Below are 16,387 nucleotides of genomic sequence, written 5' to 3' on the forward strand. Positions count from 1 at the left end.
TGTGGATGATATGGGGTCGACACTTTATGGGTAATACCATATTTTTTCATTAAAAGCTCAAACTGCCTATTACAAAAGTGTGTTCCCCCGTCATTAATGATTGTCCGCGATGTACCAAAACATGAAAGTATGTTTTCCTTCAAGAATGTGATCACAACTTTGTGATCATTTGTTTTGGAAGCAACCGCCTCTATCCACTTTGACACATAGTCAACTGCAGCTAAGATGTACACATTTCCAAATGAATTTGGGACCCATGAAATCGGTGCCCCACACATCGAAGACCTCAACTACCAAAATAGGATTAAGGGGCATCATGTTTCTACGTGAAATGCTTCCCAACTTTTGGCATCGTTCACATGCCAAACAATATGCATGGGTATCCTTAAATATAGACGGCCAGTAAAAACCACATTGTAGAATTTTGGTAGCCATCTTTTTACCACTAAAATGCCCTCCACATGGATGATCATGACAAAAGGAGATGATTTTGGATTGTTCCTCATCAGGAACACATCTCCTAATGATCTGGTCGGGACAATACTTGAACAAGTATGGGTCGTCCCAGAAGAACCGTTTTACCTCGGATAAAAATTTATCACGATCTTGCTTGGTCCAGTGTTTGGGTATTTGACCAGTAGCTAGATAGTTCACTATATCAGCAAACCAAGGTAATTGGGAGATACTAAAAAGTTGCTCATCAGGAAAGCTCTCTCTCATGGGTAACTTGTCTTCTACAGACTCGACTACAAGTCTAGACAAGTGGTCTGCTACTAAATTCTCGGAACCCTTTTTGTCCCGAATTTTTATGTCAAACTCCTGTAGCAGTAGTATCCATCTAATCAGCCTAGGTTTTGCATCCTTTTTAGAAAGGAGATATTTTAATGCAGCATGATCAGAGAATATGATGACCTTAGAACCCACAAGATATGATCTGAACTTCTCTAGGGCATACACTACAGCTAACAACTCTTTTTCAGTGGTAGAGTAGTTTAGCTGTGCATCATTCAACGTCTTACTGGCATAGTATATTACGTGAAGAAGTTTATTCTCACGTTGACCTAACACGACTCCAATGGCATAATCAGATGCATCGTACATGATCTCAAATGGAGTACTCCAGTTGGGAGGTTGGACAATAGGGGTTGAAGTAAGCAGAAGCTTGAGTTTCTCAAATACTTCTAAACAAGGACCATCGAAGACGAATTTGTTCTCTTTTACCAAAAGATTACAAAGAGGTCTAGATATCTTGCTGAAATCTTTAATAAACCGTCGATAAAATCCAGCATGTCCTAAGAACGATCGACTATCTTTGACCGTTTTAGGGACTGGGAGACTTTTTATCAACTCAACTTTTGCCTTATCTACTTCAATGCCCTTTTCAGAAATGACATGCCCTAAGACTATTCCTGAGCGAACCATAAAGTGACATTTCTCCCAATTGAGAACAAGGTTCTTCTCTTTGCATCGAACCAACATGAGTGTGAGGTGATGCAGACACTGATCGAATGATGAACCGAAGACTGAAAAATCATCCATAAAGACCTCGAGAACCCTTTCTACCATATCTGAAAATATGCTCATCATACATCATTGAAAAGCGGCGGGTGCATTACACAACCCAAAAGGCATCCGACGATAAGCATAAGTTCCAAATGGACAAGTAAAAGTGGTTTTCTCTTGGTCTTCAGGGGCTACCGAAACCTGATTATAGCCTGAATAGCCATCTAAGAAACAATAGTAGCTATGTCCAGCTAGTCTTTCTAGCATCTGATCAATGAAAGGAAGAGGAAAATGGTCTTTCCTCGTGACTGTGTTCAATTTCTTGTAGTCAACACAAACACGCCACCCAGTGGCCATCCTGGTGGGTATTAACTCATTTGACTCGTTCTTGACTACAGTAATGCCTGATTTCTTGGGTACAGTTTGAACAGGGCTGACCCAAGTACTATCTGAAATAGGGTATATGATACCCGCACCTAACAATTTCAGGACTTCAGCTCTAACAACCTCCTTCATGTGAGGGTTAAGTCTACGTTGCATTTCCCTTGACAGTTTAGCATATTCCTCTAGGTAGATATGGTGCATGCAAACAGAAGGACTTATACCCTTTAAATCAGCTATTGACCACCCTAAAGCCTCTTTGTGGTTTCTAAGGACATCTAGCAATCTACTTTCCTGTTCTTTTTCTAACTCAGAAGCAATAATGACAGGTAGAGTTTCAGATGGGCCTAGAAACGAATACTTTAAGTTGTCAAGCAAGGGTTTCAATTCTAAGGAAGGTGGTTTCTCTGTGGATGGAGGCAACTCTGAGATAGAAGGACCACTGGACTCACTGGTGGATGATAGTTGATTTGTCTCTACAGTTGGCGAGTCAATTGGCTCGGACAAAATGAGGGGTTCAGCTTTTGCTTTCCACTTATCAGTATCCAGTAATGGGATAGAATCCAACAAAGCATTCACCTCATTGATACTTCCCTCCTCATCAAAGACTAAGCCAAAATGAGCCAACAGTGTTTCTAACGGATCCTCGGATAAAGTCTCAGGTAAAGAATCCTGAACGAACATATCTATTAGGTTCATCTCGCTAAAATCATTAACATCATCAGGGAAAAGTCCAGCTTTAAAGATATTCATTTCTACAGTCATGTTTCCAAAAGACAATCTTAAGAGTCCACTCCTACAGTATATGACAGCATCAGATGTAGCTAAGAATGGTCGTCCTAAAATGACAGGAATTTGGTTTTGGGTATCACGAATTGGTTCAGTATCTAAGATGATGAAATCTACGGGAAAGATGAATTCACCAACTTTTATCAAAACATCTTCCACTATCCCACGTGGTCGCCTGACAGACCGATCTGCCAACTGGAGAACTATAGAAGTGGGTTTTATTTCTCTAACCCTAACTGTAAGTAAACCGTGTAAGGAAGTAAGTTAACACTGGCACCTAGATCTAACAATGCTCGTTCGATCTCATGTTCCCCTATGGTGCATGGTAATGTAGGGCTTCTTGGGTCTTTATACTTAGCTAGAAGGGTTTGCTGGAGAATAGAGCTGACTTGATTAGTCAAGAAGACTTTCTTATGCACATTCATCTTACGTTTCCTAGTACATAAGTCTTTAAGGAACTTAGCGTAAGCTGGGATTTGTTTAATAGCATCTAACAATGGAATGTTAATACTAGCCTGTTTGAACATTTCCATTATCTCCTCAAACTGAGTTTTATTCTTTGGTTCTACCAAACGCTGAGGATATGGGGCTCTAGGAACATATGACTCACGAACAATGGGTGGGTCTTCAGACTCAGGAGCCTTCTCAGGCTCTTTACTAGGGACACTAGTTGGTAAGGTGGGTTGTTCAGAGTTTAGTTCACTATCTTCGGGAACTCCTACCTTATTGTCAATTACCCTACCACTTCTAAGGGTGGTTACTACATTGGCCTGGTCCATCGACTGTTTACCCTTCGGGTTTGGTTCTGGTTGACTAGGAAACATACCCTGTTCTCTCTGCCTAAGGGCTTCTCTAAGTTGACTAACCTCGGTTCTTAAACTAGTTACAGCCTGGTTGGTCTGTTGTACAGCCTGGTTGGTCTGTTGTATAGTCTGGTTGGTCTGTTGTGCAAACTCTATCTGGGTTTTAGCTAGTTGCTTCATGGTTTCCTCTAAAGACTCATTGTTTTGAGAAGGATATTGGGTACTAAATTGACCCTGGTTTTGAGCATAAGGATTCCTAGGAGCGTTAAACCCAGGAGGGTTCATGGAACTACTAACTTGACCCTGATTTTGACCCTTGGACCAAGAAAAATTGGGGTGATTTCTCCAACCCGGATTATAAGTGTTCGAATAAGGATAATATTTCTGACGGTTATCTTGCCTATAATTTAGATAAAGAGCATTAGCTTGCTCTTTTTCGTCAGAAACAAAGAATAGGGTACACTTATTCCCTGTATGAGATGGGTCTCCACAGACGGAGCACGGATAAGAGATGGATTCATTTCCAACACTCATGACCTGAGTGGGATCCTCCCTAACTGCTTTAGGCTGACCAAACTCGAGGGCTTCTATCCTTCTCGTCATGGCGGCGAGTTTAAGTTCCGACTCGTCAACTCTATACATGCCACCTTTATTCGGAGTAGGGTTTGCCCTAGTAGGAGGTCCTCTAGAAGTTTCCCATTGGTGGGATTTCTCAGCTAGATCTTCAAGAAAAGCCATGCAATCATCAACGGATTTATAAGTAAATCCACCACCACAGAATGACTCCACCATGGATGTAGTGGGATAGTCTAGTCCATCATAGAGAATCTAGACTAGTCTGCTCTTTTCATATCCATGGTGTGGACACTGTAGTTCCAGTTCTTTAAATCTCTCAAGATATTTGTAGAGAGACTCTCCTTCTTGTTGCACAAAATTATTAAGACTTTGCCTTAAAGAGGTGGTTTTGTGCTTGGGAAAGAATTTCAGAGGGAATAAACTAGTTAATTCTTCCCATGTGGTAATGGAATGAGGTTGTAAGGCATACAACCAAGATTTTGCTTTCTCTCTCAAAGAGAAAGGGAACAACCTAAGCCTCACTATTTCATCAGACATATTGGGGAATCTTATAGTCCCACAGATTTCTTCAAAATCCCTAACATGGTGGTAAGGATTCTCGTTCTCAACCCCACGAAAGAGTGGGAGCATTTGGATAATGCTCGGCTTTAACTCGAAGTGAGCCGTGGAGTGGGATAACTGTATGCATGATGGTTGACATGTTCTAGTAGGGTTCATGTAATCCCTGAGTGTCACAGGTGGATTTCCATTCCTGGCTTGGTTTAGATTTTCACCCATAGTGTCACTCAAAGAGAGATTGGCTAGAAGATTACTTAGATGAGTTTCTCTACTAATGAAACGACCTCTCTTATCACGATATCTATCGGGCATAAACTAGAGCCCAATGACCAAGGATATTCTCAAATATTTTTTTTTTATTTTTTTTTTATCGAAAACTGAGGAATCATTGCGAAGACCCTAGAGGAAAGCAAACACAATCAGTCTGACTCCACCAAGCAACCTAAACAAAATCTAGACGACAGACAAGTTGGTCAGATTCACCCTAAAAATCTAGACAGCTCCTACTTCGTTACAAAGCTTGAACTATAATTGTTATGAGGGTTACTCCGTCAAAGTAATATGGTCAAATAATTATTGGTGACAGCCAACGATGAACGTTGTGATAGCCGTCCAACCTTTGGTAACGTTTCCTCTTCTCGAGGTGACCTTTTAAAGAATTGAGTGACACTTTCCTTTGAGGAATGCCCAAATAAAAATCAAGTCCCTGAATTGTTTCAAAGATCCTATGAGCTCGAAACCTTAGGGCTAATGTCTAAATCAGATTTTAGTTTTTTTAGGTGAGGTTTAGGATCGTGAATGTTGTTACCTATGTGGGCAAGAGGACGGTGATGAAATCCTTCTCCTATCTTAATTGGGTTATTGCCCTTACTAGAATGCTTATACTAAACAATTCGATCAAAGCAATTAGGCACACAAAACACACAATTACCCACTGACAGGGGCTTCGTGGGTGATTAGAGAAATTACCTCCCGTTCAAGACGGGCGATGACCCTTGCAGACGACCCGGACCACTCTCCCGTAGGTATTCGAACCCGAGGCTTCGTTTTGGTTTTCGGTTACAATTTATAAAGTCCTCCAATTTAGGGTCAAAACTTTAAAATCAAAATAAAAACTAGAAAGTCTAAAAGTCTCTCTCTCACCAAAAATAAAAAATACTAAAAATAGAATGTAAATTCTTCTTCTTGAGCTCTTCTCCTTGTTGCGCCTTTTCTTTTGCTCCTTAGTGTTCTACACACCAAATATGGAAAAGCAAGTCAAAGTGTCCAAAAATAAAACTTACCAAAAATAAAACTTTCCAAATATAGAAATAAGATAAGACAAATTCAAACTTAGTCCCCGGCAGCGGCGCCAAAAACTTGATGGGCCTAGAAAGTTTCCTAAATAGGTCTACACCCGCAAGTGCACGGGTGTCAAGTTGTAATAAATTCCGGTAAGACCGGTCGTTCCTCAGAGATTTAGTCAAACTCAAATTCTAACCTTAATTCTAACTTGGATTCTAACTTGGTTTTGATGATATAATTCAGATAAAGATAACAAATAAACTTAAATGATATAAAATTCAAGAGATGGAAGAACCTAGGGTTTTCGAGTCCGTCCTCCTAACAATTCTAACGACGATTTATTATGATTTAATTAGCAAATTTCTTACATAACTCAGATTCTAGTCCAAGAATGGTCTAAAAATCTGGAAGATTTGATCATGAAAAACATTAAAAATTATTAACAAATCATATCGATAAAATTAATTATGAAGAACTTCATCTTAAACCCTAGATAAAAGATTTAGCTACTCGTGCTGGAAGAGATAAACATTTAAATTTATATAAGTAAAAGAGTAAAAAACTTATCTTTTCTGCTTTTTTTAAACCAAACAGGGCCTTAGGAAGTGATTTCTTGCTGTTTTTCCCAGAATTCTTCCAAACGCACCCTTAGGGAAAACGATTTCTCGTCTTCCCGGAAATGGGTTCCCTGTGGGAAAATTATTTTCTCACCTTCTCCAACTCTCTTTCTCTCTCTAACTTTCTGTTTCTTTTCTCTTAACCTCTTTCTCTCTTTAACTCTCTGTTAATCTTTCTCTCTCACTAAAAGAGATACACAAAAAAAGAATGAAAGAATTAAGAACACTTTCTATTTTTATTTTAAACCGAATCTTTCTGTCTCTCTCTCTCTCTACCATCTGTCTTTCTCTCTTTGTAACTTCTCTTTCGTCTCACTAAAAGGAAGATTACAAAAGAAGAAAGGTCGAAAAATGAGAGATGATGATGATTTCTCTATACCGTATTGTTTCTGTTTCTTTTCTTTTTCTCTAAACCGTGTCTTCTCCCTTAGCCCTGGAGTGATCCTCTTCTCTCTCTCTGAACCTATGTATCTGTTCTTGTTTGAGCTGTGGAGAGATAATGATTTCTGCTCCCAAAACCGAGTACCTCCCATTTCCCGCCTTCTCTGTTATATGAAAGTAATAAGAAGAAGAAGAATCATCCAATCTTTCTTTCCTTCTCTTGTAAATCTCCAGCTCACAAAATCATCTCAAGAACCCTCTCTTTCCTTCTATTCTTTCCTTCTTTCCATTTCTATGAAAAATCTCTTGCCAAGAACGTCTCTCTCAGCTCAAGCAAATTTTGAAAGAATTCAGTGATGCCTCCGGGCAGATAATTAATTACTCGAAATCTACCATCTTCTTCTCTAAGAACTCGCACCCTAAATTCAAACGTATGATCATTTGGGATCTCAAAGTCAACCAATCTTCGGCGGGTGATAAATACCTTGGCACTAATCTTTTCTTCAATAAGAACAAGAAGTAGGCTTTTCAACCTATTCTCTCCCAAATCAAGAATAAACTTGCCAAATGGAAAACTAATCTTCTCTCCCAAGCTGGCCGATCAATAGTTTTATCGACTATCGCAGCGGCTGTTCCCCGATACCAAATACAGTGCTTTGTCATCCCTAAAGGCATATGTACTAGCATCGAGTCCTTCCTACGGACTTTCTGGTGGGAAAAATCCAAAACCTTCCATACAATTAACTTGGTCTGCCATCTGCAAACCTCGCAAATTAGACGGATTAGGATTTCGTCTCCCCCTCCTGGATAATCAGGCTTTTCTCAACAAGATCAATTGGCGGTTGCTCAATAACCCTTAGGCGATATGGGTCCAGGTCCTCAAAGGGAAATATTACCCTAAATCTTCTAAACCCTCCCTCGCTAAGCCCAATCACTCCTGGCCCTGGAAATCTGTCAGTAAACATTATAATCAGGTCGATAGCCTTATCCTTTGGGACATTAACAATGGTAGTCATGTCAACATCTGGCATGATCATCGGATCCCTAACCATCCTCCTCCTCTCACTAATCAGACCGTTTCAAAACTGGAATGAGTCGCCCAACTAATTACTAATAATACCTGGAATGTGAATGTGATTAACAGTTGTTTTGATAGCGATATTTGCAGCTCAATTATTAGCATTAACTTGCAGGCCGACCAAGTTGACAGACCGAGATGGTCTCTCCCCAAATCTAGTAACTTCTCTATTAAATCGATGTATAATTTTCTCAGAACAGGAAGTGTTGAACCAATGCATGACCAAAATGACTGGTATTTCATTTTGAATATGAACACCATCCCTCAGATAAAATTATTTCTATGGAAATACTGCACTAATAGCCTACCAGTGAAAGACAAAACTGGCAAGTTTATAGGTAACTCTTACACGTGTATTAATTGTAACGAAAATGAAACTTTAGATCATGTGATGTTACATTGCACATTTGCAAGAGCAATTTGGTTCCATTTTCAGGTACGAACGGAGACTATACATACGGTTAATAGTTGGATCAAACAATGGAAAAAGTTAGATGAAGATACAACCAATCTCTATGCACAAATACTATGGTTCATCTGGAAAGCCAGATGTGAGAATTGTTTTTCTACAAATAAACAAACACCTATTCAAATGATCTCCCGGATTAACAATTGCTCGACCACTCCCCTCAAAATTGATGTTTCTATTACTAACAAATGCATGCAAAAACAAGAGAAACAAATATAGAGACCTCCATCAACACCATTTCTTAAATTAAACGTTGACGCCTCCTTCACCAAATTCACCGAACCAACAGGAGTTGGATGTATAATACATGATGAGGAAGCAAATTTCATTATTGCAGATGCAGATTCAGTTCGATGCCAAAATGCGGAAGAATGTGAGAGTATGGCGATTTATCTCGGTATTTTATGAGCCATACAATTGCAAATAAACCGCGTACAAATAGAAAGTGATAATAAAGCATTGATCCAGTTCATCAATGGCACAAGTGACGCTATCCACTGACAATCCAAGAAGATCTTGAATCAATCTTTGACCCTTAAAAAATATTTCTCTCATATAATCTTCACATTGCTCCGAGGGAATGCCATGTCCAAGCAGATGCACTAGCTAAATGGGGAAGATGCAATGGTCAGAGGAAAATTTGGAATGTAGTTCCCACTTTTATTTTCGCTTTACATTAGAGACCTTTGTACGTTTGTTTGGTTGGTTTAATGCAATGCTCTTTCGTAAAAAAAAACTATCTAATAAGACAATCTAACATAGGTGAGTTAGAGAGAGAAACACATGTTTCTGCTTCTGCTCCTGACTCCGGGGGGGGGGGGGGGGTGGGGGGTGGGGGACCTGCAAAGGGTTCGAAAATCGTTCCGACGTTCAAGACAGTCAGGTTGCTCTTTGCAGTAAAAGAATAAATGGGGATTGATCCTTTTGGGGGGAGAGTTATGGGAACTCTGTATTGATGGGGGGATCTCTCTGTTTGAGGGATCTTGAGTTAAGTTAAGCTTAGTCAGTCGAGTCAAAGCTTGTCTTGTAGAGGACGATGGAGGGCCCTTTTATAGGCTTAGTTAGACCGACTGTGATTTAGACGGCCGAGATTAGGAGATGGCCGAGATTAGGAGATGGGAATCCACCATTTGGGAAAGTTTCCACCATTTAGATGGCTTAGTTAGACCGACTGTGATTTAGACGGCCGAGATTAGGAGATGGGAATCCACCATTTGGGGAAGTTTCCACTGTTCGTGGTTAGGGTTTCCCTTGTGGTTATCTCGTATTTTAGGACAAAATAGAAGTTCCTAAGTTTAAGGATCTTTCGCAGATATCCTGGCGAGGTGATAGATATTATGGGGGATGTTTCCTCTTTGAAGGACTCTTGAAGCCCAAACTTGATTAAATACTTAAGATCTGTAACCCACTGAGATCTTTTAGGAAGATTCCAGGATTGAGTCGGTGAACTGTTGGCACTTTCCTACCTCCCCAGTTTAGGGTGTGACACAGAGGCGTAGCTTACGTGGACCCCCTCATTCCTTTAGAGATTTCAAGGCTGATCTGTTCGTGCCGGGGCAAAACAGAGCTGATGCCTCTTAGCTTGTCCTGGTCGACCTCCCAGTTAAGGGTGTAGGTGGCAGAGCGTTGAGGGCTTAGTTGTTTAGCTGCCTTAACCCGGGTTGACTTATTGGACTTCAGGTCAGTTCTTGACTTCCGGACGTCAGTCAACGTCTGGACAATTTATGCATCATCAGTATCAAATTAGAGTTGTTTGATTTATTAATTACGCTACTAAACTAATGACTTTAAGACAAAGAAACATATTTTGTCTCAAAATGCCCGTCATTTTTTCTCACTTTCACCTATCTCTCTCACTTTCATGTATATCTCTCTACAGACACTATAAATTACACCATGTTAATACTGCTTTTTAGCACAAAAACAATGGCAAGTTGTAAATCCTTAATTTCTACTTTCTTCCGTATTTTGCTTATTATTTTACTACTACTCGTAATCATTTTCGTGGGATTACTTTTCGTAAGAATTTCAAGTGCGGCTAAGCATAAATCGGAACATGATAGCAATACAGAGTGTGAGGTAACTTTTGTTCATCTTCTTCTTCTGTTACTTCACTGTTATTGGATTGACCATTTGTTTAATTCTTGAACTACAGGGGACCTTTTGCATTGCAAAACTGTCGATGAACGAATTAAAGTTTGAGAAAACGATAAACTTTTTGTGAATTTAATAGATTACAAAGGCATTAATTATCCTCCAGGTTGTGTTCACACCTCGGTATGCTTATAAATAAAGTGTCGGTAGTGATGAACTATTACTACTGCTTAAATCAGCATGAAAAAGGGAGTTGATGCACGACAAGCCGACTATGATTAGTGGCGGTGGTTTAGGTGGTCGCCGTAAGACCGAAGAGAAAGTTTCCTCTCTTGAGTATCTAGGGTTTCTCTTAGAGTCTATCTCGGATCTTTGATAAGTGGAAGTTCCTAAGTTCAAGGATCCTTCGTAGATATCCTGCAAATGGAATTGACCGTTGCTATATTCTCCCATATCTACTACTATTAAGGGCTATATTCTCCCATATCTATTACTATTAAGGAAACAAGACGATTATGAGATATTATTCAAATTTCTGTCTTTAAAACTAAAGGAACCAGTAGAAAGAGAAAGTTTCTTTCTTTGAAACAGAGCCGAGAAGGAATGAAACGACTGGATATGAGATGGAGTTTGATTGGAAGATTTTCTTTCCTGTTAGAACATTAGAGGGAGAGTTTAAGCTTGGGATTTGAATATTTTACAGAGAAAGAAAGAAGATTGAAGATAATTGATTTTTTTTTAGAGAAGGGTATTGGTTAATTTAAATTAGAGAGATAGGTGCAGATAAGAGAAAATCATGGTGGGATTTGATTGAAATTTAGAGAGAAAGAGATATAAGCTACTTTTTTATTTGGTTCTCTACATGTATACTCATTTTCAGAAATCAGAGAAAGAAATCTACAGGGTAAATCAAAGCTGGAAAGATTCGATTCATGAAGATTGAAATTGACAGAGGGATAATCTTCTCAATACTAGAAATTAATGAGACAAGAAGGAAAGGGAGCTTAAAAACAGAGTATAAGATTACCATATTGAAGACAAAAATAGAGATTTTCAGTGATTGAATGAAAAGATTTTATTCTTGGAGTAAGAGAGTTGGTATCAGTTTCTTCATCTCTCTATATAATTAGAAGTCAGAAAATAGAGGCGGATCATCTCATCTTTTGGGGGGATCTTCTCTCTAGCTCAACTACAACAGAAAATTAGAGAGAGAGCACCATTGATCTCCAGACGGCTTTAAAACAGAAACACCATTATCATCTTTTCTTCTTCTCTCTTCTTCTACTATTTTCTTGATTTTTGTGAGAGAAAGAAAGAAACAGAGAGTTAGAGAGAGAGAGTAACAGAGAGTGAGGGAGAGAAGAATCGTAGAGAGAGAAAGATTATTTTTGTTTATTTGATGATCAATTATAAATTCACTCTTCATTATCTTGATTCTCTGGTTTAAGGTTTTAAAGAGAGAGAGAGGGTGTCAAAAGAGAAAAAAATCAGAGAGAGAAACAAAACAAAGAAAGAGAAATCAGTTGAGGAAGGCGAGAAAACTGCCTGGAAAATAATAATCTCAGAGAGATTATACTTCTGAGAAGACGAGAAAATGGCTCCCTTAGGGCGCGTTTGGTTAAATTAGTGAGAAAAAACTTTATCCTTCTTCCATTTTCTCTCTTCTATTTCATGTTTAGTTTAATCTTGTTTCATGGATAGCGAAAACTCTCTGACAAGGGTTTATGATGAAGTTCTAACATGTTATTTTTGATGATATTCCTTTCATCTTCTAATATCTTGAAGTGATTGATTTTTTTAAAAGAATTCTTAGTTTCAATGGACGAATATTTCTTCATTAGCTATACTTTTAGTTTGACACATCATACTTAGGTTAGGTCCTTTGATGGTGTGTGCTTATAGATTGATAGTTAATAGTTGCGAGTTCAATATTTTTGTAACTTTGAGTTTTGACTTTAGGTTTATTCAACTTTAATTCGAATATTTTCCGGGGTTTGGTACATTTGGTTACCAAAACTTGAGTGATAAAAAAGATATGAATGATTGGGTCGTCGTTAATACTTGTTAAAATAGATTTTAAAACCATAGGTCATCTCTGCTGATGTCGAAAATTGGCCTCCCGTTAAATCAGCATGAAAAAGGGAGTTGATGCATGACAACCTCAGTTATGGTGGTATATTCTGTTTTGAGAGGATAGATTTCTCTGTTCAGCCATGGTTCTCTACTCTGCTTCTCTGTTCCAGCTCCTCGCTCCTCGCTCCTCGCTCCAGCTCCTTGCTCCTGTTCGCCTGTTCCCGAGGGGGGAAAACCGGCAAGGGTTCGAAAACCGCTCCGACGCTCAAGACAGTCAGGGTGCTCTTTGCAGTAAAAGAATGAATATTGATCGATCCTTTTGGGAGCCGAGTTATGGGAACTCTGAGTATTGGGTGATCTTTTCAGGGTGAAGAGATCGTGTCCTAAGAAGGATGATGTAGGGGGCCTTTTATAGGCGATGTTATGCCGACTGTAATTAGTGGCGGTGCTGAGGCGGTTGCCGTCGAACCGTAAGAGAAGTTTCCTCTTTAGCGTATCTAGGGTTTCTCTTTGAGTCTATCCCGAATCTTTGATAAGTGAAAGTTTCTAAGTTCAAGGATACTCTGTATATGTCTTGCCGGAGTGATAGACTCTAAAGGAGAAGTTTCCTCCTTTAGATACGTGGAGTTCAATCAGGCTTAAACACTTCAAGATATGTGGCCGACTGAGATCTTTTTAGAAAGTTCAGGATTAAGTCTCTAGGTCGCGTAGCGCTGATATCTCCCCAGTTCTGGGCATAAGATATGGGCTGAACCTGTGGAGACCCCCCTCTTTCCTTCTGGGACCCCAGGGCTGATCTATCCATGTCAAGGGCGTTTTGTGCAGAGCTGGTTTCTTCCGGCCGACCTCCCAGTTGGGGGAAAATGTGGTGGACCATTAGGTATTTAGCTGTACTGCTGCCTTAAGCCGAGTCGATCCAGGAGACTTTAGGTCTGATCTTGACTCTTCAGACGTTAGTCAACGTCTGGACATTTTGTGCATCATCATGAGTTCATGCTGTTCATTGGTTTCGGGATCAAAGTGTTTTACCCTTAGACTTGGCTTGCCTATTTCTAAGGGTAGCACGATGTCCATGCCGTACACCATTCGGAAGGGTGTTTCCCCCGTGGCTCTCTGTGGTGTGATATGGTACGTCCACAATACATCAAGGAGTTCGTCTACCCAGTTTTTGTTTCCGTGGCATTTGGTCTTAATGTATTTAACCAGAGTTTTGTTGGTTACCTCAACTTGTCTGTTTCCGGCAGGGTGCGCGGCGCTAACGTAAGCCGGCTTGATCCCATACTCTGCATGGAACTCCTTCATGGCGTCGTTGTTGAATTGAGGTCCGTTATCCATGACCAGGATCCTTGGGACTCCAAACCTGGTTATTATGTTCGTCCACAATATACTAACAATCTCTTGTGTGCGAATCCTGGTTAGTGCTACTGCCTCCGCCCATTTGTTGAAGTAATCTACCATGACTAACAACATCTTCTTTCCTCATGTGCCAGCCGTGAATGGTCCCACCAAGTCGATTCCCCATTGCGCGAAGGGGCAAGGGCTCATGATAAGCGTCAGCTCTGTGGGATGCAAACGATAATCGTTAGCGTACACCTAGCATGGTGTGCAATGCCTGGTATGATTTATGCAATCTTCTAGCATCCCTGGCTAATAATACCCGGCCAGGGTAAGTTGTCTGTTCAAAGTTCTTGGGCCTGCGTGATTTCCAGCTGCTCCTCCGTGCATCTCCTTCATGACGTATTCTTGTTCGTCTTTTGCTAGGCAGCGCCGCAGAGGGTGAATTAAGGATTTCTGGTGTAACAGTCCTCCTAGCAGGGTATTGAAGGGTTATGAGTGTAATCAATACACCTAATTATCTAGTGTTCTAAGCGGAATCTCAAACATTTATATGTTTAACACTAGTTTCTAGGATTTATACATAAACATATCAATGAATTAGAATGGAAAGAAGATTACCTCTTAATCGCTTTCCCACGAACTAAATCCCGACCAGTATTCGGAAGATAAGAGCTCCAAGTGTAGCTCCTCTACTTGAGACACCGAGTATATAACTTGAAGTCCCTCCTTTCTGTCAGCTAGGACCTTCTTGAAGGTTGAGATGAAGAACTCCTTCTTCTTGACAAGATAGTTGAGAAAACTCCTTTTCTCTCTCTCTCTCTGAGATGTATATTCTGAACTCTTTCAGTTGACTGTTCACACACTGAATTGTGTTGTGAATTTATCCTCTTGAGAATTCTGTTTTTTTAGGTTGTCTAATTAGGTATATATAGAAATCCCTAGAAAAGGTATTAGACCCAAACTAGGATTCCTAAAACCTAATTATAGGATAACTTCCAAAATTACCCTTTTAGGGTTCCCTTGAGTGGCCGGCCAACATAGCCGTTTATGGGCTTCCTTGGCCGGCCCACTTTGGGCCTAACCGGCCATGTAATGGCCGGCCCCTTGACTTGGTCGGCCATCACATGGCCGGCCCATCTAAAGCCTTTCCGGGCCTCCCTTTCAGGCCCGGACATGTTTATCTCTCTTCGGACTTCTCCGAACTAATTGGACTTACCAATAATGGATCCAATCCACTTATTTGCCATTCTCTTTCTAGTCAATTCTCTCCGTTCAAATTATTACTCTTATGTGTATCCCTTGTAGGATCCGGTCTATGTTAGCCGCGGATTACCGAAGTTATCCGACGATCGTAGTTGGCTTCTAGCTAAGCATTACGACCCCTAATTGGACCGGACTAATGATCTTCCGAGTAAGGTCATTAAGATCCTATTCGCCAAATCGTACGCATTGCAACCTTGGTCGAAGGACATTCCTTCGGAAGGATACCATTCCTTCTAACCGAGGGAATATATCCATCAGTCTCCCACTTGTACTTAGAACAAGTGCAATGCTCGATTACCATGTTTTTCGTATCTCATCTGATATGTCATATATATCAGACTCTCTTGATCCCAAGAACAACTTCCAATCCAAACGATTAACTTTTAATCCATTTGAGCACGGCCATGCATTTTTTAGTTGTTTCTCATCAAGTGGCCCGGAGATACTTTGTCCTGATTTTATTCAGGAAAACATATTCCATTCTTGTACTCCCACTCAATTTCATGTCTATCCTGTCTGCCCTAGTAATCTGCCTTTATAACCACTTTTTACGGCTGGCGTTTAACGGTACTAAAGTTCGACATTCCTTCCATAAACTGAGTGAGTAGTCATGTTTTGAGGAATCTCTCCAATTTGCTTAAATGAGAGTTATGACAGCTCAAAACTTCAACATTTGAAGTACTCTCATTTGATGGGTTTCCAGTGTATCATCTATACACCCATGAAGTTGACCTTGAATACTCCTATTCCCATAGCCCAAGAAATAACGCTATCTTGTCAATCACTCATGCTAGTCTTCTTAAGTCATTTTTGTCCAATTAATGAGTCTGTAAAATTTGAGCACCCGCGCAAACTCCTTTAGGATACTTATACCTTGATCCTAAATCCTTAGATTCGTGCATCTCCCATGATCGTTCTAAGGTGACAGTTTAGTTTCATTTTCACTTCGCTTTGTCATTATCTTGCTTTCGAATGCCTTCGTAAACCTTTATGATAACATCAGTTTCTCCAACTGAAATCAGTACTTCCCAAGTTCTAATTTATTTTCTTATCTAGTAGAGTTAGTTACGACTCCCAGCATGAAAAACTCTTTTCTATCTGTTTGTCCTTCCTAAAAGATTCCTATCTTTATTTTCGAAAGATTACTTTTATGACTTTCTTCAATCTTTTGATTTCGGAG

This window comes from Eschscholzia californica, unplaced genomic scaffold (genome assembly GCF_041429995.1).
Source record: "Eschscholzia californica isolate CP2 unplaced genomic scaffold, dmEscCali1.0.p SCAF_4, whole genome shotgun sequence".
NCBI lineage: Eukaryota > Viridiplantae > Streptophyta > Magnoliopsida > Ranunculales > Papaveraceae > Eschscholzia > Eschscholzia californica.